We start from the raw sequence: 27,051 nt of genomic DNA, 5'->3' as shown, positions 1-27,051 counted from the left end.
GACACAGCAGAAAGAGACAGAAACATAACAAAACTGGTGCAACTTCACCCTTTGGGGCAGTGGGCGGCGCCACAAGCGTCAAGAACCGCACGCTTTTTCCCTCCACGCTATCTGCTTTTAACCAGTGTGTACAGGGGAGAGCGCGAACGCAGTCCCCCACTACCATAAATTACGCAGTCGAGATTCCCACATTTGGGGAATTCGCAGGGGTCAGCACAACCGGAGTGCAATGGCCGAGCCTCGCCCTGGGTGAACCACCTTCCTGATCATGGTGTCTCCCCTGCCAGGTAAGTATGAGTTGCCTGGCCTCCAGGCAGAGGCGCCCTATCCCCCTTCGCCATCCTCAAACACGGTGACCTTCCCCTCCCCCAAGAAAAGGAAGGACGGGGCACCTTCCATTGCTTGACTGCTGCGTGCGTGCGTGCGTGACCTTGATTTGAATCAGGTGTCCCTAATCCATCCAACACAAACCCCTGATTCGACTCATCAGCTCGTTGGTAAAGACTCTCAAATAAGAGGGACATCAAAAAACGTGCTGTGACGGTGATGAGTCAGCCGGCCGGCAACCGACGCTTTTGTTCTTCTTTTTTCCCTATGCTCATATGACCGCAGCTTGCTGCTTTCTCTGTGGCACGGTCATCGTTGCGTCACCTCATCGTCATTCTGTATGCGCTTCCTGCGTATTTCTGTATTCTCTGACAAAATTCCAGTGGTGTTGTTGGTTCTTCTATTAGTCACAACAATTCGCAGTCCCCAAAAAGGGGAAGCACACCGTTCCTGGAGGCACTGCAATACCAGGTCGATGCGTGGAGTGGACGGAGCAAGCCCCGGTTCCGGCTCCATGTGCCAAAAATCAATTTAATATGCAGTCCCCGGATAGGGGACGTATCAGATATTAAACTGATAAGAACAGATACTACACTTGATCTTAGCCAAAAGGCCGAGAAGCGATGACACAATGACGCAGCGGCAGGGGAGCCGGCAAAGGCGACGCCCATCTGGGAAGCGGTGAGGGGGGGAGGGTTGGCAAAGGCCTTACGTCGTAGAGACCTGAAACTTTGAGGGATGGTACTAGCCACTCGCTCTACAACATCACCAAGGCTGGCCCCCCGATGGGCCCGGCACGAAATGGCTCGTAGCTCCCAAACCGCACGCCGCAGAACCAAGTGTCTTATATCATCGGAATCCTTGGCTCGAGCCGAGCGAGACGCATGCCTCGGATTCGAAGGTTGCGCTGGCGAAATTTTCGGGTATTTGGGATTTTGTGAAAAACCTACTTTTGCACACTAGTCCTAGGTCTTTTGCCCGATCTGGCCCAAACCAGTGCAGAAAGATTCTCTGGAGTCTGACTGTCCGTCCAGATCGGAAAAAAAGTGGGAATTTCGATTCAGCTTGGCGGCGGCAGGCCGAAACCTACGGGCTGGGCGAGGCGGGGTCTGCTAGAACGGCTATAGCTCTTGGACGGAACGAGACAATTTCACCCAAGCCGGTACACCCGTGCACGGGCTCAGTCTGGGGTCAGGCGAGAAAGGACGCGGTGAATGGCCACCTAGTGGCGCTTTAAAATGAAAAAGCAACAACATGAGAGCGGCTATAGGCGAACGTATGTCGCGTGCTTTTTCACAGCACGCGCACGAGACAGTCGTACCATACGACAGAAAACCTCCATCCGAACAACTTTGCCTTTGGGACCACTGCTGTCAATCAACTCGTCCGTTGAATATCAAAGTTTGTGGGAAAAACCACATTCGGCAAACCGGTCGCAGGTTTCGACAACCTCGATGAAAACAAACGCAGTTCAGTTCTCTGAACTCTCCGGGTCACTGGCTGACACAGCAGAAAGAGACAGAAACATAACAAAACTGGTGCAACTTCACCCTTTGGGGCAGTGGGCGGCGCCACAAGCGTCAAGAACCGCACGCTTTTTCCCTCCACGCTATCTGCTTTTAACCAGTGTGTACAGGGGAGAGCGCGAACGCAGTCCCCCACTACCATAAATTACGCAGTCGAGATTCCCACATTTGGGGAATTCGCAGGGGTCAGCACAACCGGAGTGCAATGGCCGAGCCTCGCCCTGGGTGAACCACCTTCCTGATCATGGTGTCTCCCCTGCCAGGTAAGTATGAGTTGCCTGGCCTCCAGGCAGAGGCGCCCTATCCCCCTTCGCCATCCTCAAACACGGTGACCTTCCCCTCCCCCAAGAAAAGGAAGGACGGGGCACCTTCCATTGCTTGACTGCTGCGTGCGTGCGTGCGTGACCTTGATTTGAATCAGGTGTCCCTAATCCATCCAACACAAACCCCTGATTCGACTCATCAGCTCGTTGGTAAAGACTCTCAAATAAGAGGGACATCAAAAAACGTGCTGTGACGGTGATGAGTCAGCCGGCCGGCAACCGACGCTTTTGTTCTTCTTTTTTCCCTATGCTCATATGACCGCAGCTTGCTGCTTTCTCTGTGGCACGGTCATCGTTGCGTCACCTCATCGTCATTCTGTATGCGCTTCCTGCGTATTTCTGTATTCTCTGACAAAATTCCAGTGGTGTTGTTGGTTCTTCTATTAGTCACAACAATTCGCAGTCCCCAAAAAGGGGAAGCACACCGTTCCTGGAGGCACTGCAATACCAGGTCGATGCGTGGAGTGGACGGAGCAAGCCCCGGTTCCGGCTCCATGTGCCAAAAATCAATTTAATATGCAGTCCCCGGATAGGGGACGTATCAGATATTAAACTGATAAGAACAGATACTACACTTGATCTTAGCCAAAAGGCCGAGAAGCGATGACACAATGACGCAGCGGCAGGGGAGCCGGCAAAGGCGACGCCCATCTGGGAAGCGGTGAGGGGGGGAGGGTTGGCAAAGGCCTTACGTCGTAGAGACCTGAAACTTTGAGGGATGGTACTAGCCACTCGCTCTACAACATCACCAAGGCTGGCCCCCCGATGGGCCCGGCACGAAATGGCTCGTAGCTCCCAAACCGCACGCCGCAGAACCAAGTGTCTTATATCATCGGAATCCTTGGCTCGAGCCGAGCGAGACGCATGCCTCGGATTCGAAGGTTGCGCTGGCGAAATTTTCGGGTATTTGGGATTTTGTGAAAAACCTACTTTTGCACACTAGTCCTAGGTCTTTTGCCCGATCTGGCCCAAACCAGTGCAGAAAGATTCTCTGGAGTCTGACTGTCCGTCCAGATCGGAAAAAAAGTGGGAATTTCGATTCAGCTTGGCGGCGGCAGGCCGAAACCTACGGGCTGGGCGAGGCGGGGTCTGCTAGAACGGCTATAGCTCTTGGACGGAACGAGACAATTTCACCCAAGCCGGTACACCCGTGCACGGGCTCAGTCTGGGGTCAGGCGAGAAAGGACGCGGTGAATGGCCACCTAGTGGCGCTTTAAAATGAAAAAGCAACAACATGAGAGCGGCTATAGGCGAACGTATGTCGCGTGCTTTTTCACAGCACGCGCACGAGACAGTCGTACCATACGACAGAAAACCTCCATCCGAACAACTTTGCCTTTGGGACCACTGCTGTCAATCAACTCGTCCGTTGAATATCAAAGTTTGTGGGAAAAACCACATTCGGCAAACCGGTCGCAGGTTTCGACAACCTCGATGAAAACAAACGCAGTTCAGTTCTCTGAACTCTCCGGGTCACTGGCTGACACAGCAGAAAGAGACAGAAACATAACAAAACTGGTGCAACTTCACCCTTTGGGGCAGTGGGCGGCGCCACAAGCGTCAAGAACCGCACGCTTTTTCCCTCCACGCTATCTGCTTTTAACCAGTGTGTACAGGGGAGAGCGCGAACGCAGTCCCCCACTACCATAAATTACGCAGTCGAGATTCCCACATTTGGGGAATTCGCAGGGGTCAGCACAACCGGAGTGCAATGGCCGAGCCTCGCCCTGGGTGAACCACCTTCCTGATCATGGTGTCTCCCCTGCCAGGTAAGTATGAGTTGCCTGGCCTCCAGGCAGAGGCGCCCTATCCCCCTTCGCCATCCTCAAACACGGTGACCTTCCCCTCCCCCAAGAAAAGGAAGGACGGGGCACCTTCCATTGCTTGACTGCTGCGTGCGTGCGTGCGTGACCTTGATTTGAATCAGGTGTCCCTAATCCATCCAACACAAACCCCTGATTCGACTCATCAGCTCGTTGGTAAAGACTCTCAAATAAGAGGGACATCAAAAAACGTGCTGTGACGGTGATGAGTCAGCCGGCCGGCAACCGACGCTTTTGTTCTTCTTTTTTCCCTATGCTCATATGACCGCAGCTTGCTGCTTTCTCTGTGGCACGGTCATCGTTGCGTCACCTCATCGTCATTCTGTATGCGCTTCCTGCGTATTTCTGTATTCTCTGACAAAATTCCAGTGGTGTTGTTGGTTCTTCTATTAGTCACAACAATTCGCAGTCCCCAAAAAGGGGAAGCACACCGTTCCTGGAGGCACTGCAATACCAGGTCGATGCGTGGAGTGGACGGAGCAAGCCCCGGTTCCGGCTCCATGTGCCAAAAATCAATTTAATATGCAGTCCCCGGATAGGGGACGTATCAGATATTAAACTGATAAGAACAGATACTACACTTGATCTTAGCCAAAAGGCCGAGAAGCGATGACACAATGACGCAGCGGCAGGGGAGCCGGCAAAGGCGACGCCCATCTGGGAAGCGGTGAGGGGGGGAGGGTTGGCAAAGGCCTTACGTCGTAGAGACCTGAAACTTTGAGGGATGGTACTAGCCACTCGCTCTACAACATCACCAAGGCTGGCCCCCCGATGGGCCCGGCACGAAATGGCTCGTAGCTCCCAAACCGCACGCCGCAGAACCAAGTGTCTTATATCATCGGAATCCTTGGCTCGAGCCGAGCGAGACGCATGCCTCGGATTCGAAGGTTGCGCTGGCGAAATTTTCGGGTATTTGGGATTTTGTGAAAAACCTACTTTTGCACACTAGTCCTAGGTCTTTTGCCCGATCTGGCCCAAACCAGTGCAGAAAGATTCTCTGGAGTCTGACTGTCCGTCCAGATCGGAAAAAAAGTGGGAATTTCGATTCAGCTTGGCGGCGGCAGGCCGAAACCTACGGGCTGGGCGAGGCGGGGTCTGCTAGAACGGCTATAGCTCTTGGACGGAACGAGACAATTTCACCCAAGCCGGTACACCCGTGCACGGGCTCAGTCTGGGGTCAGGCGAGAAAGGACGCGGTGAATGGCCACCTAGTGGCGCTTTAAAATGAAAAAGCAACAACATGAGAGCGGCTATAGGCGAACGTATGTCGCGTGCTTTTTCACAGCACGCGCACGAGACAGTCGTACCATACGACAGAAAACCTCCATCCGAACAACTTTGCCTTTGGGACCACTGCTGTCAATCAACTCGTCCGTTGAATATCAAAGTTTGTGGGAAAAACCACATTCGGCAAACCGGTCGCAGGTTTCGACAACCTCGATGAAAACAAACGCAGTTCAGTTCTCTGAACTCTCCGGGTCACTGGCTGACACAGCAGAAAGAGACAGAAACATAACAAAACTGGTGCAACTTCACCCTTTGGGGCAGTGGGCGGCGCCACAAGCGTCAAGAACCGCACGCTTTTTCCCTCCACGCTATCTGCTTTTAACCAGTGTGTACAGGGGAGAGCGCGAACGCAGTCCCCCACTACCATAAATTACGCAGTCGAGATTCCCACATTTGGGGAATTCGCAGGGGTCAGCACAACCGGAGTGCAATGGCCGAGCCTCGCCCTGGGTGAACCACCTTCCTGATCATGGTGTCTCCCCTGCCAGGTAAGTATGAGTTGCCTGGCCTCCAGGCAGAGGCGCCCTATCCCCCTTCGCCATCCTCAAACACGGTGACCTTCCCCTCCCCCAAGAAAAGGAAGGACGGGGCACCTTCCATTGCTTGACTGCTGCGTGCGTGCGTGCGTGACCTTGATTTGAATCAGGTGTCCCTAATCCATCCAACACAAACCCCTGATTCGACTCATCAGCTCGTTGGTAAAGACTCTCAAATAAGAGGGACATCAAAAAACGTGCTGTGACGGTGATGAGTCAGCCGGCCGGCAACCGACGCTTTTGTTCTTCTTTTTTCCCTATGCTCATATGACCGCAGCTTGCTGCTTTCTCTGTGGCACGGTCATCGTTGCGTCACCTCATCGTCATTCTGTATGCGCTTCCTGCGTATTTCTGTATTCTCTGACAAAAAAAATTCCAGTGGTGTTGTTGGTTCTTCTATTAGTCACAACAATTCGCAGTCCCCAAAAAGGGGAAGCACACCGTTCCTGGAGGCACTGCAATACCAGGTCGATGCGTGGAGTGGACGGAGCAAGCCCCGGTTCCGGCTCCATGTGCCAAAAATCAATTTAATATGCAGTCCCCGGATAGGGGACGTATCAGATATTAAACTGATAAGAACAGATTTTTTTCTTTCGAAAAAAGTTTTATTGTCACACATTTCTTTTTTTCCATTCAAACCTCACATTTCTTTTCTTTTTAAACATACATGTTTACACAGATTAAAACCAACAGTTTTGCATTCTTAGTTAAAATCAGTCAGTGTAGTGTGTTGTGTAAAGTCCATGTATGCAAGTCAGTGTGGTGTTAGAAAAAGGGATAAAAGTATAAATAGCAAATAAATACAAGCCAGTTAAAACACAATAAAATCATTCTGTTTAAAAATCTCTGTTGTGCAGGACCGGGGGTGAGTCCCTATCAAGAATGTCCATTCACTCCAGGTCTCCAGAACAGGTTCAGGACTCCCCGCTTCAAAGGCCCAGCGGAAATCCCCTCTCCTCCGGCCCGCTGGCCCGCTGTTCCCGTAGCCAGAGTGGTGAGGGTGCATCTACGGGCGGCCAAGGTCGGTGGTGGCCGGGACCTCTTTGTGCAGCCTCGGCCCCCCCGTCCGAATGACGACGTGCGGCCCACCCTGCAGCGTTGATCTTATCTTCTGCTCGCTCGCGTGGAGGGGGACCGTCCCGCGTTTCCCCACCAGCAGGTTTCTGGTGACCCAGATGGCATCCTTTATCAGGTTGAGGGTGAGCCAGAGCGAGGCAAATTCTTGCGATGTTTGGGCTTTGAGGCCCTGACCCACCCCCAGGATGGCGAGCTTGTAGTCCACCTGGGCCCCACCCGCTGGCAGGCACGGGAAAAACAGGGGGCCGGCCCTGGCCCACAGGTCCCGCGCAGCACCGCACTCCCAGAGCAGATGGTGGACGGTCTCCGGGTGGTTGCACCCGGACCGTGGGCAGATGGAGTTTTTGGCCATGCCTCTGGAGTGCATAACCGCCCTGACCGGGAGGATCTCATGAGCCACCATCCACGATAAGTCCTTGTGTCTGTTCTGGAGAGCTGGGTGGGCTGCGTTCCTCCAAACGTCTTTGGCCTCACTTAGTGTGAGGCCTGGAACTGGACTCACCACTTCCCGGTCCTGCACAAGAGAGATGAGGGATTTGTGGTTAGTTAAAATGCTTGCATCATTTGTCTCTAAAAGGAATTTTTTTAAAAATTTCTTTATAAAACTGTACTCTTTTGGCAAATTAAAAGACACTGGGGTTTTCAGGTCGATTGATAAAATTTTTATGCTTCTTAGGTAGGACCCCATCCAGAAACGAGCCATGGCCGCTGTCTTATTCTCTCTGGATGGGGTCAGCGCATATCCGATGTGGAGGGCGGTAAAGCGGCTACCTAAAAACAAGTGGGGGTCCGGGAGGCCTTTTCCGCCATTTTCCTTTCTTTTTTTAAAGACCTCCCTTTTTACTCGTTCCCATCTGGACCCCCACAGGAAATAAAATACCGCCCTCTCCAGGTTGGCCAGGAATCGCCTTGGGGGACTAAAAACAGAAGAAACAAGTAAAATTAGTGGTAAAATTACAGCTTTAAAAACTAAAACCTTGCCTTCAATTGTCAGTTGTCTGAGTCCCCAAAACCCCAGTCTTTGCCTAACTTTCCCTAAGATGTCAGTCCAGTTTCCCCGTCCTCCACCCTCTCTGTCAAATTTTACTCCTAAAACTGTCAGGTCGTTGCCTTTAAAATCCAAATCCAGTCCGCCTGTGTCCACGTTTCCCCACGGCCCGAAGAGCTGGGCCTCGGACTTACTCCTGTTGAGCTTAGCGCCCGAGGCCCGACCGTACCAGTCAGTCAAGTCAAGTGCTCTTCGTACTGATAAAAGGTCAGTCGCTAAAAGGGTTACGTCGTCCATATATAAAACACAGGTTGCGGTCAGTCCACCAGTCCCTGGGACGTCCAGTCCTTTAATCCATTTATCCCTTCTCAAGATTTGTGCCAGTGGCTCAATGCAGGCCACATACAGTAGGGGAGATAAAGGACACCCCTGACGGACGCCGCTGTGAATGTTTACAGCTTTGGATAAATGACCATTAACTGCAAATTTACTGACTAGACTGTTGTATAGCAGTCCCACCCAAGCTATAAACCTCCCTGGGAACCCCATTTTTTCCAGTACCTTAAACAGGAACTGGTGCGAGATGCGGTCAAAAGCTTTTTCAAAATCTAAATTTAGGACTACTAGCCGAATGTTTCTGTCTCTCGCGTAACAGATGGCGTCTCTAATCAGTACCAGGCTGTCTGTGATCTTCCTACCGGGCACAGCGCATGCTTGATCCAGGTGGATTACGTCCTCTAAAACAGTTGACATGCGTGTAGCTAAAATCTTACTAAAAAGTTTACAATCAAAATTTAAAAGCGTGATTGGTCTCCAGTTCTTCAAGTCAGTCCTGTCTCCTTTTTTATATAAAAGCGAAACTATCCCTACTCTAAAGCTGTCCGGAAGTCTGTCGAGAGTCTCAAATTCTTTAAAAACTGTCAGTAAGTCATGTGCTAAAATGTCCCAGAAAGTCAAATAAAACTCCAAGGGAAGTCCATCCATTCCTGGGGACTTCCCTTTTTTAAAACTTTTGAGAGATTTATTTAATTCTAAAAGAGTAAAATCCTGGGCTAAAAGCACATTTGGACTCTTTATCTTTGTTTCTAAAAATTCTAAAACTTCATTTAAGATGCCATTGTGTACATTCTTTGGGCTGTATAAATCACTATAAAAAAGTTCTATTTCCCCTAAAATGTCCTCCATATTTTTTGCCTCCCTCCCTCTAAAAGTTTTTAAGATTGTTATTGAGCCTCCCCGTGAAATAGTCTTTTTAAAAAAATATCTTGTACACTTTTCTCCTTCTTCTATCTCTTTTTCTTTGCATCTTAAAATTACTCCCTTACTTTGAGTTTCGGATAAAACTGACATTTCTTTCTTTACTTCCTTTATTTCCTCCTTAAAATCCAATCCATTATTTAAAAGGTTAAAATATCTCTGCAGTCTTTTTTGCAGCCCCATCATGCGTCTTTTTTCTTTATTCTTTTTCTCCTTTCCTATTTTTCTAAAAAAATGTCCTGTCCTTTGTTTTACCATCTCCCACCACTGTGCTCGTGAGTCAAAAAAGTCTTGGAGGGTCTGCCATTGGCTGAACTGCTCCCTATACTCTCGAACCACTTCCTCATCTTTTAATAGGGAGCAGTTCAGCTTCCACAGCCCTCCCCCTACTGTCACACCCGTGGGTAGTGAAAGGGTGCAGGAGACCATCATGTGGTCAGTGAAGAAAAGGGGGGTCAATGTTGCATCGGTTGGCGGGCAGTCCCTTGTAAAAATATAGTCGATACGAGAGGCTCTGGCGCCATCACCACTGAACCAGGTGTAGCCCTCCTCTCTCTGATGCATTGTTTTAAAACAGTCGACTAACTTAAAATCTTTGACCAATTTATTTAATAAAACCGATGTCTTGTCGACCTTAAAATCTTCTCCTACCCTTTTCCTATCTTTTTTTGTTAAAACACAGTTAAAATCCCCTGCTACCACTAGGGGAGCCCTACCTAACATGTGGGGCTGCAAATCTTCTAAAAGCTTGTATCTGTCATTTTTACTTGTGTAACCATACAAATTTAAAACATTAAAATCCTTACCTAAAAAAGTCAGATTAACTAAAATTGCCCGCCCATCCCTCACCACAGTGCTGCCCTTCACCAAGATGTTGGGATTTTTTATTAAAATGGCCACACCGTCATTTCTGTTAAAATTGGAGCCACTCCAGATGGAGGGTCCTTTGGTCCACAGCTCTTCCCATTTTCTGTAATTGGTTAAAAAGGGCAGAGCACACTCTTGCAATAAATAGATGTCTGACTTAAAATTATTTAAACATGATAAAACACTCTGTGCTCGCAAGGTAGACCTCACACTTCTCACATTGATTGTAGAGATAGTGAGGGCCATGAGCAGTATGGTTAAAAATACAAGCATTGATGAAAATAAAAACAGATAAAAAGACTACAGAAATTGCATTAAAATCATGTTACTTCTTGTTGCACCTGCCTTTCCTTTTCCCCAGATAAACTGGGGTCAGGAGGGCAAGTGCTCGCCGCCTCAGAATCCACAGAGGAAACCTCTTGTGGATCCTTTGGTGACGATGTTCTTAGCTTAAAGTGCAGAAAGGAGACTTCATTTGGAGAGTCTGCAGGCCACATACGATTCAGATCTTCCGAAGAGGAACTATCTGGCCGATGCGATGCCCGCAGCCTTTTCTCCTCTGTTTGAAGCAGAGGAGATCTCGCAGACCTTTTCTGCACTTGAGCATTTGGGAGTGAACACTCGGTTTCACTCCCACTATCCACCCCACTAACCTCCGATACGGTGTAGAGGGAGGAAGCCGTTTCATCTTCCTCCTCCTCCATTTTGTCTTTGCTTTTTTCTTGTTGGGGAGTGGCTTCCTCCCCCTTTTCATTAACGAATTCTGACTCCGCCCCTGTGGCCGCCCCACTTCTTTCTTCTTGTCCAATCCCTGAGGCTGGCTGGGAATGTGAAATTCCCGCCAAAACCTCAGGGCCCGCCTCCTCCTCTCTTTGTTCTTTTGATTGTTCCTTTGGTGGGGCGGCCATTTTGTTCCCTTTCAACTTGTTGGCAAAACTTTTAGGGCAATCTCTGTAGAAATGGTTAGCATCTCCACAGAGATTACACCGTCTGCCATTGGTACATTCCTCAAAAATGTGACCAATTTCTCTGCACTTCCTACACACAATTTCTTGGCATGCCTCAGCGAGGTGTCCCATTTTCCCACATTTTCGGCACAATTTGGGCATTCCCTGATAATGAATGTAGCCGCGGTTCTCTCCCAGCACAATCATTGAGGGTAAATGACTCAGACCCTGGAATCCGCTTGGATCTTCCCACTGTTTAATGGGAACTCTCCAAGCGCAATTCCAGATGCCGTCTTCGTCAAGCACCTTGACTGGTGGACTTCGAACCGTGCAAAATCTACCCAGCCATACAGCAACATCATCTCCACTCACTGTTTCATTGAACATTCTAACAATCACTGTTTTAATAGAATTGTCAGAAAGTTTCTCAACATTGAACATGGAGAACTGGGTCTTGCAATGCTCAAATCGTTGCCAGAAATCTTGCAACAAGGAAGCAGATCTAAAACTGACATCGAAACCTTTGTTCAGGGGCAGAGTCATTAAACAATTTAAATCACTGGCATTAAAATTGAGGGTTTTTTGGATGAGCTTCCTGGAGAAGTCTAAACGAGACAACCCCAGGAGCTTACCCTCCACCTCTCTAAATAAAAATCGCACGCTGTGGTGCCTCCGCATGCCGGCACGAGCAGCCGACATGGTGGAGGCACCGACAGCCTAAAAAAAAAACATAAAAGAACAATAAATACAATAAATAGATAAAAGAATAAAAGTCTTACCTTAAAACTGCTAACCTGTAAAACCAGCAGGGTCACTCTCCCTCTAAAAAGTTGTACGGCTCGGGACACCAGAAGCTCTCGAGCCAGGAAACCTTAAAGAGGCGATCGCAGTCTCAACCGTTCGACAAGACACTTGATCTTAGCCAAAAGGCCGAGAAGCGATGACACAATGACGCAGCGGCAGGGGAGCCGGCAAAGGCGACGCCCATCTGGGAAGCGGTGAGGGGGGGAGGGTTGGCAAAGGCCTTACGTCGTAGAGACCTGAAACTTTGAGGGATGGTACTAGCCACTCGCTCTACAACATCACCAAGGCTGGCCCCCCGATGGGCCCGGCACGAAATGGCTCGTAGCTCCCAAACCGCACGCCGCAGAACCAAGTGTCTTATATCATCGGAATCCTTGGCTCGAGCCGAGCGAGACGCATGCCTCGGATTCGAAGGTTGCGCTGGCGAAATTTTCGGGTATTTGGGATTTTGTGAAAAACCTACTTTTGCACACTAGTCCTAGGTCTTTTGCCCGATCTGGCCCAAACCAGTGCAGAAAGATTCTCTGGAGTCTGACTGTCCGTCCAGATCGGAAAAAAAGTGGGAATTTCGATTCAGCTTGGCGGCGGCAGGCCGAAACCTACGGGCTGGGCGAGGCGGGGTCTGCTAGAACGGCTATAGCTCTTGGACGGAACGAGACAATTTCACCCAAGCCGGTACACCCGTGCACGGGCTCAGTCTGGGGTCAGGCGAGAAAGGACGCGGTGAATGGCCACCTAGTGGCGCTTTAAAATGAAAAAGCAACAACATGAGAGCGGCTATAGGCGAACGTATGTCGCATGCTTTTTCACAGCACGCGCACGAGACAGTCGTACCATACGACAGAAAACCTCCATCCGAACAACTTTGCCTTTGGGACCACTGCTGTCAATCAACTCGTCCGTTGAATATCAAAGTTTGTGGGAAAAACCACATTCGGCAAACCGGTCGCAGGTTTCGACAACCTCGATGAAAACAAACGCAGTTCAGTTCTCTGAACTCTCCGGGTCACTGGCTGACACAGCAGAAAGAGACAGAAACATAACAAAACTGGTGCAACTTCACCCTTTGGGGCAGTGGGCGGCGCCACAAGCGTCAAGAACCGCACGCTTTTTCCCTCCACGCTATCTGCTTTTAACCAGTGTGTACAGGGGAGAGCGCGAACGCAGTCCCCCACTACCATAAATTACGCAGTCGAGATTCCCACATTTGGGGAATTCGCAGGGGTCAGCACAACCGGAGTGCAATGGCCGAGCCTCGCCCTGGGTGAACCACCTTCCTGATCATGGTGTCTCCCCTGCCAGGTAAGTATGAGTTGCCTGGCCTCCAGGCAGAGGCGCCCTATCCCCCTTCGCCATCCTCAAACACGGTGACCTTCCCCTCCCCCAAGAAAAGGAAGGACGGGGCACCTTCCATTGCTTGACTGCTGCGTGCGTGCGTGCGTGACCTTGATTTGAATCAGGTGTCCCTAATCCATCCAACACAAACCCCTGATTCGACTCATCAGCTCGTTGGTAAAGACTCTCAAATAAGAGGGACATCAAAAAACGTGCTGTGACGGTGATGAGTCAGCCGGCCGGCAACCGACGCTTTTGTTCTTCTTTTTTCCCTATGCTCATATGACCGCAGCTTGCTGCTTTCTCTGTGGCACGGTCATCGTTGCGTCACCTCATCGTCATTCTGTATGCGCTTCCTGCGTATTTCTGTATTCTCTGACAAAAAAAATTCCAGTGGTGTTGTTGGTTCTTCTATTAGTCACAACAATTCGCAGTCCCCAAAAAGGGGAAGCACACCGTTCCTGGAGGCACTGCAATACCAGGTCGATGCGTGGAGTGGACGGAGCAAGCCCCGGTTCCGGCTCCATGTGCCAAAAATCAATTTAATATGCAGTCCCCGGATAGGGGACGTATCAGATATTAAACTGATAAGAACAGATACTACACTTGATCTTAGCCAAAAGGCCGAGAAGCGATGACACAATGACGCAGCGGCAGGGGAGCCGGCAAAGGCGACGCCCATCTGGGAAGCGGTGAGGGGGGGAGGGTTGGCAAAGGCCTTACGTCGTAGAGACCTGAAACTTTGAGGGATGGTACTAGCCACTCGCTCTACAACATCACCAAGGCTGGCCCCCCGATGGGCCCGGCACGAAATGGCTCGTAGCTCCCAAACCGCACGCCGCAGAACCAAGTGTCTTATATCATCGGAATCCTTGGCTCGAGCCGAGCGAGACGCATGCCTCGGATTCGAAGGTTGCGCTGGCGAAATTTTCGGGTATTTGGGATTTTGTGAAAAACCTACTTTTGCACACTAGTCCTAGGTCTTTTGCCCGATCTGGCCCAAACCAGTGCAGAAAGATTCTCTGGAGTCTGACTGTCCGTCCAGATCGGAAAAAAAGTGGGAATTTCGATTCAGCTTGGCGGCGGCAGGCCGAAACCTACGGGCTGGGCGAGGCGGGGTCTGCTAGAACGGCTATAGCTCTTGGACGGAACGAGACAATTTCACCCAAGCCGGTACACCCGTGCACGGGCTCAGTCTGGGGTCAGGCGAGAAAGGACGCGGTGAATGGCCACCTAGTGGCGCTTTAAAATGAAAAAGCAACAACATGAGAGCGGCTATAGGCGAACGTATGTCGCGTGCTTTTTCACAGCACGCGCACGAGACAGTCGTACCATACGACAGAAAACCTCCATCCGAACAACTTTGCCTTTGGGACCACTGCTGTCAATCAACTCGTCCGTTGAATATCAAAGTTTGTGGGAAAAACCACATTCGGCAAACCGGTCGCAGGTTTCGACAACCTCGATGAAAACAAACGCAGTTCAGTTCTCTGAACTCTCCGGGTCACTGGCTGACACAGCAGAAAGAGACAGAAACATAACAAAACTGGTGCAACTTCACCCTTTGGGGCAGTGGGCGGCGCCACAAGCGTCAAGAACCGCACGCTTTTTCCCTCCACGCTATCTGCTTTTAACCAGTGTGTACAGGGGAGAGCGCGAACGCAGTCCCCCACTACCATAAATTACGCAGTCGAGATTCCCACATTTGGGGAATTCGCAGGGGTCAGCACAACCGGAGTGCAATGGCCGAGCCTCGCCCTGGGTGAACCACCTTCCTGATCATGGTGTCTCCCCTGCCAGGTAAGTATGAGTTGCCTGGCCTCCAGGCAGAGGCGCCCTATCCCCCTTCGCCATCCTCAAACACGGTGACCTTCCCCTCCCCCAAGAAAAGGAAGGACGGGGCACCTTCCATTGCTTGACTGCTGCGTGCGTGCGTGCGTGACCTTGATTTGAATCAGGTGTCCCTAATCCATCCAACACAAACCCCTGATTCGACTCATCAGCTCGTTGGTAAAGACTCTCAAATAAGAGGGACATCAAAAAACGTGCTGTGACGGTGATGAGTCAGCCGGCCGGCAACCGACGCTTTTGTTCTTCTTTTTTCCCTATGCTCATATGACCGCAGCTTGCTGCTTTCTCTGTGGCACGGTCATCGTTGCGTCACCTCATCGTCATTCTGTATGCGCTTCCTGCGTATTTCTGTATTCTCTGACAAAATTCCAGTGGTGTTGTTGGTTCTTCTATTAGTCACAACAATTCGCAGTCCCCAAAAAGGGGAAGCACACCGTTCCTGGAGGCACTGCAATACCAGGTCGATGCGTGGAGTGGACGGAGCAAGCCCCGGTTCCGGCTCCATGTGCCAAAAATCAATTTAATATGCAGTCCCCGGATAGGGGACGTATCAGATATTAAACTGATAAGAACAGATACTACACTTGATCTTAGCCAAAAGGCCGAGAAGCGATGACACAATGACGCAGCGGCAGGGGAGCCGGCAAAGGCGACGCCCATCTGGGAAGCGGTGAGGGGGGGAGGGTTGGCAAAGGCCTTACGTCGTAGAGACCTGAAACTTTGAGGGATGGTACTAGCCACTCGCTCTACAACATCACCAAGGCTGGCCCCCCGATGGGCCCGGCACGAAATGGCTCGTAGCTCCCAAACCGCACGCCGCAGAACCAAGTGTCTTATATCATCGGAATCCTTGGCTCGAGCCGAGCGAGACGCATGCCTCGGATTCGAAGGTTGCGCTGGCGAAATTTTCGGGTATTTGGGATTTTGTGAAAAACCTACTTTTGCACACTAGTCCTAGGTCTTTTGCCCGATCTGGCCCAAACCAGTGCAGAAAGATTCTCTGGAGTCTGACTGTCCGTCCAGATCGGAAAAAAAGTGGGAATTTCGATTCAGCTTGGCGGCGGCAGGCCGAAACCTACGGGCTGGGCGAGGCGGGGTCTGCTAGAACGGCTATAGCTCTTGGACGGAACGAGACAATTTCACCCAAGCCGGTACACCCGTGCACGGGCTCAGTCTGGGGTCAGGCGAGAAAGGACGCGGTGAATGGCCACCTAGTGGCGCTTTAAAATGAAAAAGCAACAACATGAGAGCGGCTATAGGCGAACGTATGTCGCGTGCTTTTTCACAGCACGCGCACGAGACAGTCGTACCATACGACAGAAAACCTCCATCCGAACAACTTTGCCTTTGGGACCACTGCTGTCAATCAACTCGTCCGTTGAATATCAAAGTTTGTGGGAAAAACCACATTCGGCAAACCGGTCGCAGGTTTCGACAACCTCGATGAAAACAAACGCAGTTCAGTTCTCTGAACTCTCCGGGTCACTGGCTGACACAGCAGAAAGAGACAGAAACATAACAAAACTGGTGCAACTTCACCCTTTGGGGCAGTGGGCGGCGCCACAAGCGTCAAGAACCGCACGCTTTTTCCCTCCACGCTATCTGCTTTTAACCAGTGTGTACAGGGGAGAGCGCGAACGCAGTCCCCCACTACCATAAATTACGCAGTCGAGATTCCCACATTTGGGGAATTCGCAGGGGTCAGCACAACCGGAGTGCAATGGCCGAGCCTCGCCCTGGGTGAACCACCTTCCTGATCATGGTGTCTCCCCTGCCAGGTAAGTATGAGTTGCCTGGCCTCCAGGCAGAGGCGCCCTATCCCCCTTCGCCATCCTCAAACACGGTGACCTTCCCCTCCCCCAAGAAAAGGAAGGACGGGGCACCTTCCATTGCTTGACTGCTGCGTGCGTGCGTGCGTGACCTTGATTTGAATCAGGTGTCCCTAATCCATCCAACACAAACCCCTGATTCGACTCATCAGCTCGTTGGTAAAGACTCTCAAATAAGAGGGACATCAAAAAACGTGCTGTGACGGTGATGAGTCAGCCGGCCGGCAACCGACGCTTTTGTTCTTCTTTTTTCCCTATGCTCATATGACCGCAGCTTGCTGCTTTCTCTGTGGCACGGTCATCGTTGCGTCACCTCATCGTCATTCTGTATGCGCTTCCTGCGTATTTCTGTATTCTCTGACAAAAAAAATTCCAGTGGTGTTGTTGGTTCTTCTATTAGTCACAACAATTCGCAGTCCCCAAAAAGGGGAAGCACACCGTTCCTGGAGGCACTGCAATACCAGGTCGATGCGTGGAGTGGACGGAGCAAGCCCCGGTTCCGGCTCCATGTGCCAAAAATCAATTTAATATGCAGTCCCCGGATAGGGGACGTATCAGATATTAAACTGATAAGAACAGATACTACACTTGATCTTAGCCAAAAGGCCGAGAAGCGATGACACAATGACGCAGCGGCAGGGGAGCCGGCAAAGGCGACGCCCATCTGGGAAGCGGTGAGGGGGGGAGGGTTGGCAAAGGCCTTACGTCGTAGAGACCTGAAACTTTGAGGGATGGTACTAGCCACTCGCTCTACAACATCACCAAGGCTGGCCCCCCGATGGGCCCGGCACGAAATGGCTCGTAGCTCCCAAACCGCACGCCGCAGAACCAAGTGTCTTATATCATCGGAATCCTTGGCTCGAGCCGAGCGAGACGCATGCCTCGGATTCGAAGGTTGCGCTGGCGAAATTTTCGGGTATTTGGGATTTTGTGAAAAACCTACTTTTGCACACTAGTCCTAGGTCTTTTGCCCGATCTGGCCCAAACCAGTGCAGAAAGATTCTCTGGAGTCTGACTGTCCGTCCAGATCGGAAAAAAAGTGGGAATTTCGATTCAGCTTGGCGGCGGCAGGCCGAAACCTACGGGCTGGGCGAGGCGGGGTCTGCTAGAACGGCTATAGCTCTTGGACGGAACGAGACAATTTCACCCAAGCCGGTACACCCGTGCACGGGCTCAGTCTGGGGTCAGGCGAGAAAGGACGCGGTGAATGGCCACCTAGTGGCGCTTTAAAATGAAAAAGCAACAACATGAGAGCGGCTATAGGCGAACGTATGTCGCGTGCTTTTTCACAGCACGCGCACGAGACAGTCGTACCATACGACAGAAAACCTCCATCCGAACAACTTTGCCTTTGGGACCACTGCTGTCAATCAACTCGTCCGTTGAATATCAAAGTTTGTGGGAAAAACCACATTCGGCAAACCGGTCGCAGGTTTCGACAACCTCGATGAAAACAAACGCAGTTCAGTTCTCTGAACTCTCCGGGTCACTGGCTGACACAGCAGAAAGAGACAGAAACATAACAAAACTGGTGCAACTTCACCCTTTGGGGCAGTGGGCGGCGCCACAAGCGTCAAGAACCGCACGCTTTTTCCCTCCACGCTATCTGCTTTTAACCAGTGTGTACAGGGGAGAGCGCGAACGCAGTCCCCCACTACCATAAATTACGCAGTCGAGATTCCCACATTTGGGGAATTCGCAGGGGTCAGCACAACCGGAGTGCAATGGCCGAGCCTCGCCCTGGGTGAACCACCTTCCTGATCATGGTGTCTCCCCTGCCAGGTAAGTATGAGTTGCCTGGCCTCCAGGCAGAGGCGCCCTATCCCCCTTCGCCATCCTCAAACACGGTGACCTTCCCCTCCCCCAAGAAAAGGAAGGACGGGGCACCTTCCATTGCTTGACTGCTGCGTGCGTGCGTGCGTGACCTTGATTTGAATCAGGTGTCCCTAATCCATCCAACACAAACCCCTGATTCGACTCATCAGCTCGTTGGTAAAGACTCTCAAATAAGAGGGACATCAAAAAACGTGCTGTGACGGTGATGAGTCAGCCGGCCGGCAACCGACGCTTTTGTTCTTCTTTTTTCCCTATGCTCATATGACCGCAGCTTGCTGCTTTCTCTGTGGCACGGTCATCGTTGCGTCACCTCATCGTCATTCTGTATGCGCTTCCTGCGTATTTCTGTATTCTCTGACAAAATTCCAGTGGTGTTGTTGGTTCTTCTATTAGTCACAACAATTCGCAGTCCCCAAAAAGGGGAAGCACACCGTTCCTGGAGGCACTGCAATACCAGGTCGATGCGTGGAGTGGACGGAGCAAGCCCCGGTTCCGGCTCCATGTGCCAAAAATCAATTTAATATGCAGTCCCCGGATAGGGGACGTATCAGATATTAAACTGATAAGAACAGATACTACACTTGATCTTAGCCAAAAGGCCGAGAAGCGATGACACAATGACGCAGCGGCAGGGGAGCCGGCAAAGGCGACGCCCATCTGGGAAGCGGTGAGGGGGGGAGGGTTGGCAAAGGCCTTACGTCGTAGAGACCTGAAACTTTGAGGGATGGTACTAGCCACTCGCTCTACAACATCACCAAGGCTGGCCCCCCGATGGGCCCGGCACGAAATGGCTCGTAGCTCCCAAACCGCACGCCGCAGAACCAAGTGTCTTATATCATCGGAATCCTTGGCTCGAGCCGAGCGAGACGCATGCCTCGGATTCGAAGGTTGCGCTGGCGAAATTTTCGGGTATTTGGGATTTTGTGAAAAACCTACTTTTGCACACTAGTCCTAGGTCTTTTGCCCGATCTGGCCCAAACCAGTGCAGAAAGATTCTCTGGAGTCTGACTGTCCGTCCAGATCGGAAAAAAAGTGGGAATTTCGATTCAGCTTGGCGGCGGCAGGCCGAAACCTACGGGCTGGGCGAGGCGGGGTCTGCTAGAACGGCTATAGCTCTTGGACGGAACGAGACAATTTCACCCAAGCCGGTACACCCGTGCACGGGCTCAGTCTGGGGTCAGGCGAGAAAGGACGCGGTGAATGGCCACCTAGTGGCGCTTTAAAATGAAAAAGCAACAACATGAGAGCGGCTATAGGCGAACGTATGTCGCGTGCTTTTTCACAGCACGCGCACGAGACAGTCGTACCATACGACAGAAAACCTCCATCCGAACAACTTTGCCTTTGGGACCACTGCTGTCAATCAACTCGTCCGTTGAATATCAAAGTTTGTGGGAAAAACCACATTCGGCAAACCGGTCGCAGGTTTCGACAACCTCGATGAAAACAAACGCAGTTCAGTTCTCTGAACTCTCCGGGTCACTGGCTGACACAGCAGAAAGAGACAGAAACATAACAAAACTGGTGCAACTTCACCCTTTGGGGCAGTGGGCGGCGCCACAAGCGTCAAGAACCGCACGCTTTTTCCCTCCACGCTATCTGCTTTTAACCAGTGTGTACAGGGGAGAGCGCGAACGCAGTCCCCCACTACCATAAATTACGCAGTCGAGATTCCCACATTTGGGGAATTCGCAGGGGTCAGCACAACCGGAGTGCAATGGCCGAGCCTCGCCCTGGGTGAACCACCTTCCTGATCATGGTGTCTCCCCTGCCAGGTAAGTATGAGTTGCCTGGCCTCCAGGCAGAGGCGCCCTATCCCCCTTCGCCATCCTCAAACACGGTGACCTTCCCCTCCCCCAAGAAAAGGAAGGACGGGGCACCTTCCATTGCTTGACTGCTGCGTGCGTGCGTGCGTGACCTTGATTTGAATCAGGTGTCCCTAATCCATCCAACACAAACCCCTGATTCGACTCATCAGCTCGTTGGTAAAGACTCTCAAATAAGAGGGACATCAAAAAACGTGCTGTGACGGTGATGAGTCAGCCGGCCGGCAACCGACGCTTTTGTTCTTCTTTTTTCCCTATGCTCATATGACCGCAGCTTGCTGCTTTCTCTGTGGCACGGTCATCGTTGCGTCACCTCATCGTCATTCTGTATGCGCTTCCTGCGTATTTCTGTATTCTCTGACAAAATTCCAGTGGTGTTGTTGGTTCTTCTATTAGTCACAACAATTCGCAGTCCCCAAAAAGGGGAAGCACACCGTTCCTGGAGGCACTGCAATACCAGGTCGATGCGTGGAGTGGACGGAGCAAGCCCCGGTTCCGGCTCCATGTGCCAAAAATCAATTTAATATGCAGTCCCCGGATAGGGGACGTATCAGATATTAAACTGATAAGAACAGATACTACACTTGATCTTAGCCAAAAGGCCGAGAAGCGATGACACAATGACGCAGCGGCAGGGGAGCCGGCAAAGGCGACGCCCATCTGGGAAGCGGTGAGGGGGGGAGGGTTGGCAAAGGCCTTACGTCGTAGAGACCTGAAACTTTGAGGGATGGTACTAGCCACTCGCTCTACAACATCACCAAGGCTGGCCCCCCGATGGGCCCGGCACGAAATGGCTCGTAGCTCCCAAACCGCACGCCGCAGAACCAAGTGTCTTATATCATCGGAATCCTTGGCTCGAGCCGAGCGAGACGTATGCCTCGGATTCGAAGGTTGCGCTGGCGAAATTTTCGGGTATTTGGGATTTTGTGAAAAACCTACTTTTGCACACTAGTCCTAGGTCTTTTGCCCGATCTGGCCCAAACCAGTGCAGAAAGATTCTCTGGAGTCTGACTGTCCGTCCAGATCGGAAAAAAAGTGGGAATTTCGATTCAGCTTGGCGGCGGCAGGCCGAAACCTACGGGCTGGGCGAGGCGGGGTCTGCTAGAACGGCTATAGCTCTTGGACGGAACGAGACAATTTCACCCAAGCCGGTACACCCGTGCACGGGCTCAGTCTGGGGTCAGGCGAGAAAGGACGCGGTGAATGGCCACCTAGTGGCGCTTTAAAATGAAAAAGCAACAACATGAGAGCGGCTATAGGCGAACGTATGTCGCGTGCTTTTTCACAGCACGCGCACGAGACAGTCGTACCATACGACAGAAAACCTCCATCCGAACAACTTTGCCTTTGGGACCACTGCTGTCAATCAACTCGTCCGTTGAATATCAAAGTTTGTGGGAAAAACCACATTCGGCAAACCGGTCGCAGGTTTCGACAACCTCGATGAAAACAAACGCAGTTCAGTTCTCTGAACTCTCCGGGTCACTGGCTGACACAGCAGAAAGAGACAGAAACATAACAAAACTGGTGCAACTTCACCCTTTGGGGCAGTGGGCGGCGCCACAAGCGTCAAGAACCGCACGCTTTTTCCCTCCACGCTATCTGCTTTTAACCAGTGTGTACAGGGGAGAGCGCGAACGCAGTCCCCCACTACCATAAATTATGCAGTCGAGATTCCCACATTTGGGGAATTCGCAGGGGTCAGCACAACCGGAGTGCAATGGCCGAGCCTCGCCCTGGGTGAACCACCTTCCTGATCATGGTGTCTCCCCTGCCAGGTAAGTATGAGTTGCCTGGCCTCCAGGCAGAGGCCCCCTATCCCCCTTCGCCATCCTCAAACACGGTGACCTTCCCCTCCCCCAAGAAAAGGAAGGACGGGGCACCTTCCATTGCTTGACTGCTGCGTGCGTGCGTGCGTGACCTTGATTTGAATCAGGTGTCCCTAATCCATCCAACACAAACCCCTGATTCGACTCATCAGCTCGTTGGTAAAGACTCTCAAATAAGAGGGACATCAAAAAACGTGCTGTGACGGTGATGAGTCAGCCGGCCGGCAACCGACGCTTTTGTTCTTCTTTTTTCCCTATGCTCATATGACCGCAGCTTGCTGCTTTCTCTGTGGCACGGTCATCGTTGCGTCACCTCATCGTCATTCTGTATGCGCTTCCTGCGTATTTCTGTATTCTCTGACAAAATTCCAGTGGTGTTGTTGGTTCTTCTATTAGTCACAACAATTCGCAGTCCCCAAAAAGGGGAAGCACACCGTTCCTGGAGGCACTGCAATACCAGGTCGATGCGTGGAGTGGACGGAGCAAGCCCCGGTTCCGGCTCCATGTGCCAAAAATCAATTTAATATGCAGTCCCCGGATAGGGGACGTATCAGATATTAAACTGATAAGAACAGATACTACACTTGATCTTAGCCAAAAGGCCGAGAAGCGATGACACAATGACGCAGCGACAGGGGAGCCGGCAAAGGCGACGCCCATCTGGGAAGCGGTGAGGGGGGGAGGGTTGGCAAAGGCCTTACGTCGTAGAGACCTGAAACTTTGAGGGATGGTACTAGCCACTCGCTCTACAACATCACCAAGGCTGGCCCCCCGATTGGCCCGGCACGAAATGGCTCGTAGCTCCCAAACCGCACGCCGCAGAACCAAGTGTCTTATATCATCGGAATCCTTGGCTCGAGCCGAGCGAGACGCATGCCTCGGATTCGAAGGTTGCGCTGGCGAAATTTTCGGGTATTTGGGATTTTGTGAAAAACCTACTTTTGCACACTAGTCCTAGGTCTTTTGCCCGATCTGGCCCAAACCAGTGCAGAAAGATTCTCTGGAGTCTGACTGTCCGTCCAGATCGGAAAAAAAGTGGGAATTTCGATTCAGCTTGGCGGCGGCAGGCCGAAACCTACGGGCTGGGCGAGGCGGGGTCTGCTAGAACGGCTATAGCTCTTGGACGGAACGAGACAATTTCACCCAAGCCGGTACACCCGTGCACGGGCTCAGTCTGGGGTCAGGCGAGAAAGGACGCGGTGAATGGCCACCTAGTGGCGCTTTAAAATGAAAAAGCAACAACATGAGAGCGACTATAGGCGAACGTATGTCGCGTGCTTTTTCACAGCACGCGCACGAGACAGTCGTACCATACGACAGAAAACCTCCATCCGAACAACTTTGCCTTTGGGACCACTGCTGTCAATCAACTCGTCCGTTGAATATCAAAGTTTGTGGGAAAAACCACATTCGGCAAACCGGTCGCAGGTTTCGACAACCTCGATGAAAACAAACGCAGTTCAGTTCTCTGAACTCTCCGGGTCACTGGCTGACACAGCAGAAAGAGACAGAAACATAACAAAACTGGTGCAACTTCACCCTTTGGGGCAGTGGGCGGCGCCACAAGCGTCAAGAACCGCACGCTTTTTCCCTCCACGCTATCTGCTTTTAACCAGTGTGTACAGGGGAGAGCGCGAACGCAGTCCCCCACTACCATAAATTATGCAGTCGAGATTCCCACATTTGGGGAATTCGCAGGGGTCAGCACAACCGGAGTGCAATGGCCGAGCCTCGCCCTGGGTGAACCACCTTCCTGATCATGGTGTCTCCCCTGCCAGGTAAGTATGAGTTGCCTGGCCTCCAGGCAGAGGCCCCCTATCCCCCTTCGCCATCCTCAAACACGGTGACCTTCCCCTCCCCCAAGAAAAGGAAGGACGGGGCACCTTCCATTGCTTGACTGCTGCGTGCGTGCGTGCGTGACCTTGATTTGAATCAGGTGTCCCTAATCCATCCAACACAAACCCCTGATTCGACTCATCAGCTCGTTGGTAAAGACTCTCAAATAAGAGGGACATCAAAAAACGTGCTGTGACGGTGATGAGTCAGCCGGCCGGCAACCGACGCTTTTGTTCTTCTTTTTTCCCTATGCTCATATGACCGCAGCTTGCTGCTTTCTCTGTGGCACGGTCATCGTTGCGTCACCTCATCGTCATTCTGTATGCGCTTCCTGCGTATTTCTGTATTCTCTGACAAAATTCCAGTGGTGTTGTTGGTTCTTCTATTAGTCACAACAATTCGCAGTCCCCAAAAAGGGGAAGCACACCGTTCCTGGAGGCACTGCAATACCAGGTCGATGCGTGGAGTGGACGGAGCAAGCCCCGGTTCCGGCTCCATGTGCCAAAAATCAATTTAATATGCAGTCCCCGGATAGGGGACGTATCAGATATTAAACTGATAAGAACAGATACTACACTTGATCTTAGCCAAAAGGCCGAGAAGCGATGACACAATGACGCAGCGACAGGGGAGCCGGCAAAGGCGACGCCCATCTGGGAAGCGGTGAGGGGGGGAGGGTTGGCAAAGGCCTTACGTCGTAGAGACCTGAAACTTTGAGGGATGGTACTAGCCACTCGCTCTACAACATCACCAAGGCTGGCCCCCCGATTGGCCCGGCACGAAATGGCTCGTAGCTCCCAAACCGCACGCCGCAGAACCAAGTGTCTTATATCATCGGAATCCTTGGCTCGAGCCGAGCGAGACGCATGCCTCGGATTCGAAGGTTGCGCTGGCGAAATTTTCGGGTATTTGGGATTTTGTGAAAAACCTACTTTTGCACACTAGTCCTAGGTCTTTTGCCCGATCTGGCCCAAACCAGTGCAGAAAGATTCTCTGGAGTCTGACTGTCCGTCCAGATCGGAAAAAAAGTGGGAATTTCGATTCAGCTTGGCGGCGGCAGGCCGAAACCTACGGGCTGGGCGAGGCGGGGTCTGCTAGAACGGCTATAGCTCTTGGACGGAACGAGACAATTTCACCCAAGCCGGTACACCCGTGCACGGGCTCAGTCTGGGGTCAGGCGAGAAAGGACGCGGTGAATGGCCACCTAGTGGCGCTTTAAAATGAAAAAGCAACAACATGAGAGCGACTATAGGCGAACGTATGTCGCGTGCTTTTTCACAGCACGCGCACGAGACAGTCGTACCATACGACAGAAAACCTCCATCCGAACAACTTTGCCTTTGGGACCACTGCTGTCAATCAACTCGTCCGTTGAATATCAAAGTTTGTGGGAAAAACCACATTCGGCAAACCGGTCGCAGGTTTCGACAACCTCGATGAAAACAAACGCAGTTCAGTTCTCTGAACTCTCCGGGTCACTGGCTGACACAGCAGAAAGAGACAGAAACATAACAAAACTGGTGCAACTTCACCCTTTGGGGCAGTGGGCGGCGCCACAAGCGTCAAGAACCGCACGCTTTTTCCCTCCACGCTATCTGCTTTTAACCAGTGTGTACAGGGGAGAGCGCGAACGCAGTCCCCCACTACCATAAATTATGCAGTCGAGATTCCCACATTTGGGGAATTCGCAGGGGTCAGCACAACCGGAGTGCAATGGCCGAGCCTCGCCCTGGGTGAACCACCTTCCTGATCATGGTGTCTCCCCTGCCAGGTAAGTATGAGTTGCCTGGCCTCCAGGCAGAGGCGCCCTATCCCCCTTCGCCATCCTCAAACACGGTGACCTTCCCCTCCCCCAAGAAAAGGAAGGACGGGGCACCTTCCATTGCTTGACTGCTGCGTGCGTGCGTGCGTGACCTTGATTTGAATCAGGTGTCCCTAATCCATCCAACACAAACCCCTGATTCGACTCATCAGCTCGTTGGTAAAGACTCTCAAATAAGAGGGACATCAAAAAACGTGCTGTGACGGTGATGAGTCAGCCGGCCGGCAACCGACGCTTTTGTTCTTCTTTTTTCCCTATGCTCATATGACCGCAGCTTGCTGCTTTCTCTGTGGCACGGTCATCGTTGCGTCACCTCATCGTCATTCTGTATGCGCTTCCTGCGTATTTCTGTATTCTCTGACAAAAAAAATTCCAGTGGTGTTGTTGGTTCTTCTATTAGTCACAACAATTCGCAGTCCCCAAAAAGGGGAAGCACACCGTTCCTGGAGGCACTGCAATACCAGGTCGATGCGTGGAGTGGACGGAGCAAGCCCCGGTTCCGGCTCCATGTGCCAAAAATCAATTTAATATGCAGTCCCCGGATAGGGGACGTATCAGATATTAAACTGATAAGAACAGATACTACACTTGATCTTAGCCAAAAGGCCGAGAAGCGATGACACAATGACGCAGCGACAGGGGAGCCGGCAAAGGCGACGCCCATCTGGGAAGCGGTGAGGGGGGGAGGGTTGGCAAAGGCCTTACGTCGTAGAGACCTGAAACTTTGAGGGATGGTACTAGCCACTCGCTCTACAACATCACCAAGGCTGGCCCCCCGATTGGCCCGGCACGAAATGGCTCGTAGCTCCCAAACCGCACGCCGCAGAACCAAGTGTCTTATATCATCGGAATCCTTGGCTCGAGCCGAGCGAGACGCATGCCTCGGATTCGAAGGTTGCGCTGGCGAAATTTTCGGGTATTTGGGATTTTGTGAAAAACCTACTTTTGCACACTAGTCCTAGGTCTTTTGCCCGATCTGGCCCAAACCAGTGCAGAAAGATTCTCTGGAGTCTGACTGTCCGTCCAGATCGGAAAAAAAGTGGGAATTTCGATTCAGCTTGGCGGCGGCAGGCCGAAACCTACGGGCTGGGCGAGGCGGGGTCTGCTAGAACGGCTATAGCTCTT

General features: G+C 51.6%; 23 non-coding genes and 1 pseudogene across 23 annotated transcripts; all 24 read right to left on the bottom strand.

The window, feature by feature from the left end:
• Positions 1-131: 131 nt before the first annotated feature.
• On the bottom strand, positions 132-295 carry LOC137079670 (U1 spliceosomal RNA). Its single transcript, XR_010905616.1, has one exon. It is a non-coding gene; the product is annotated as a U1 spliceosomal RNA (small nuclear RNA).
• Positions 296-761: 466 nt separating this feature from the next.
• Positions 762-952, bottom strand: LOC137079834 (U2 spliceosomal RNA). Its single transcript, XR_010905768.1, has one exon. It is a non-coding gene; the product is annotated as a U2 spliceosomal RNA (small nuclear RNA).
• A 1,008-nt stretch (positions 953-1,960) lies between these two features.
• LOC137079669 (U1 spliceosomal RNA) lies at positions 1,961-2,124 on the bottom strand. The gene has a single exon (XR_010905615.1). It is a non-coding gene; the product is annotated as a U1 spliceosomal RNA (small nuclear RNA).
• A 466-nt stretch (positions 2,125-2,590) lies between these two features.
• On the bottom strand, positions 2,591-2,781 carry LOC137079833 (U2 spliceosomal RNA). Its single transcript, XR_010905767.1, has one exon. It is a non-coding gene; the product is annotated as a U2 spliceosomal RNA (small nuclear RNA).
• Positions 2,782-3,789: 1,008 nt separating this feature from the next.
• On the bottom strand, positions 3,790-3,953 carry LOC137079667 (U1 spliceosomal RNA). The gene has a single exon (XR_010905613.1). It is a non-coding gene; the product is annotated as a U1 spliceosomal RNA (small nuclear RNA).
• Positions 3,954-4,419: 466 nt separating this feature from the next.
• On the bottom strand, positions 4,420-4,610 carry LOC137079831 (U2 spliceosomal RNA). Its single transcript, XR_010905765.1, has one exon. It is a non-coding gene; the product is annotated as a U2 spliceosomal RNA (small nuclear RNA).
• Positions 4,611-5,618: 1,008 nt separating this feature from the next.
• On the bottom strand, positions 5,619-5,782 carry LOC137079666 (U1 spliceosomal RNA). Its single transcript, XR_010905612.1, has one exon. It is a non-coding gene; the product is annotated as a U1 spliceosomal RNA (small nuclear RNA).
• A 470-nt stretch (positions 5,783-6,252) lies between these two features.
• Positions 6,253-6,429, bottom strand: LOC137080085 (U2 spliceosomal RNA; annotated as a pseudogene).
• Positions 6,430-12,908: 6,479 nt separating this feature from the next.
• LOC137079665 (U1 spliceosomal RNA) lies at positions 12,909-13,072 on the bottom strand. Its single transcript, XR_010905611.1, has one exon. It is a non-coding gene; the product is annotated as a U1 spliceosomal RNA (small nuclear RNA).
• Positions 13,073-13,542: 470 nt separating this feature from the next.
• On the bottom strand, positions 13,543-13,733 carry LOC137079830 (U2 spliceosomal RNA). The gene has a single exon (XR_010905764.1). It is a non-coding gene; the product is annotated as a U2 spliceosomal RNA (small nuclear RNA).
• A 1,008-nt stretch (positions 13,734-14,741) lies between these two features.
• On the bottom strand, positions 14,742-14,905 carry LOC137079664 (U1 spliceosomal RNA). Its single transcript, XR_010905610.1, has one exon. It is a non-coding gene; the product is annotated as a U1 spliceosomal RNA (small nuclear RNA).
• A 466-nt stretch (positions 14,906-15,371) lies between these two features.
• On the bottom strand, positions 15,372-15,562 carry LOC137079829 (U2 spliceosomal RNA). Its single transcript, XR_010905763.1, has one exon. It is a non-coding gene; the product is annotated as a U2 spliceosomal RNA (small nuclear RNA).
• Positions 15,563-16,570: 1,008 nt separating this feature from the next.
• On the bottom strand, positions 16,571-16,734 carry LOC137079663 (U1 spliceosomal RNA). The gene has a single exon (XR_010905609.1). It is a non-coding gene; the product is annotated as a U1 spliceosomal RNA (small nuclear RNA).
• Positions 16,735-17,204: 470 nt separating this feature from the next.
• On the bottom strand, positions 17,205-17,395 carry LOC137079828 (U2 spliceosomal RNA). The gene has a single exon (XR_010905762.1). It is a non-coding gene; the product is annotated as a U2 spliceosomal RNA (small nuclear RNA).
• A 1,008-nt stretch (positions 17,396-18,403) lies between these two features.
• On the bottom strand, positions 18,404-18,567 carry LOC137079662 (U1 spliceosomal RNA). The gene has a single exon (XR_010905608.1). It is a non-coding gene; the product is annotated as a U1 spliceosomal RNA (small nuclear RNA).
• A 466-nt stretch (positions 18,568-19,033) lies between these two features.
• On the bottom strand, positions 19,034-19,224 carry LOC137079827 (U2 spliceosomal RNA). Its single transcript, XR_010905761.1, has one exon. It is a non-coding gene; the product is annotated as a U2 spliceosomal RNA (small nuclear RNA).
• Positions 19,225-20,232: 1,008 nt separating this feature from the next.
• On the bottom strand, positions 20,233-20,396 carry LOC137079661 (U1 spliceosomal RNA). The gene has a single exon (XR_010905607.1). It is a non-coding gene; the product is annotated as a U1 spliceosomal RNA (small nuclear RNA).
• Positions 20,397-20,862: 466 nt separating this feature from the next.
• LOC137079826 (U2 spliceosomal RNA) lies at positions 20,863-21,053 on the bottom strand. The gene has a single exon (XR_010905760.1). It is a non-coding gene; the product is annotated as a U2 spliceosomal RNA (small nuclear RNA).
• Positions 21,054-22,061: 1,008 nt separating this feature from the next.
• Positions 22,062-22,225, bottom strand: LOC137080370 (U1 spliceosomal RNA). The gene has a single exon (XR_010906222.1). It is a non-coding gene; the product is annotated as a U1 spliceosomal RNA (small nuclear RNA).
• Positions 22,226-22,691: 466 nt separating this feature from the next.
• On the bottom strand, positions 22,692-22,882 carry LOC137079825 (U2 spliceosomal RNA). Its single transcript, XR_010905759.1, has one exon. It is a non-coding gene; the product is annotated as a U2 spliceosomal RNA (small nuclear RNA).
• Positions 22,883-23,890: 1,008 nt separating this feature from the next.
• Positions 23,891-24,054, bottom strand: LOC137080369 (U1 spliceosomal RNA). Its single transcript, XR_010906221.1, has one exon. It is a non-coding gene; the product is annotated as a U1 spliceosomal RNA (small nuclear RNA).
• A 466-nt stretch (positions 24,055-24,520) lies between these two features.
• On the bottom strand, positions 24,521-24,711 carry LOC137079824 (U2 spliceosomal RNA). The gene has a single exon (XR_010905758.1). It is a non-coding gene; the product is annotated as a U2 spliceosomal RNA (small nuclear RNA).
• Positions 24,712-25,719: 1,008 nt separating this feature from the next.
• Positions 25,720-25,883, bottom strand: LOC137080368 (U1 spliceosomal RNA). Its single transcript, XR_010906220.1, has one exon. It is a non-coding gene; the product is annotated as a U1 spliceosomal RNA (small nuclear RNA).
• A 470-nt stretch (positions 25,884-26,353) lies between these two features.
• Positions 26,354-26,544, bottom strand: LOC137079823 (U2 spliceosomal RNA). The gene has a single exon (XR_010905757.1). It is a non-coding gene; the product is annotated as a U2 spliceosomal RNA (small nuclear RNA).
• Positions 26,545-27,051: the final 507 nt, after the last annotated feature.

Source organism: Pseudorasbora parva, chromosome 6 (genome assembly GCF_024679245.1).
Source record: "Pseudorasbora parva isolate DD20220531a chromosome 6, ASM2467924v1, whole genome shotgun sequence".
In the NCBI taxonomy this organism is placed as follows: domain Eukaryota; kingdom Metazoa; phylum Chordata; class Actinopteri; order Cypriniformes; family Gobionidae; genus Pseudorasbora; species Pseudorasbora parva.
This window is presented reverse-complemented; position numbering and strand designations above follow the sequence as displayed.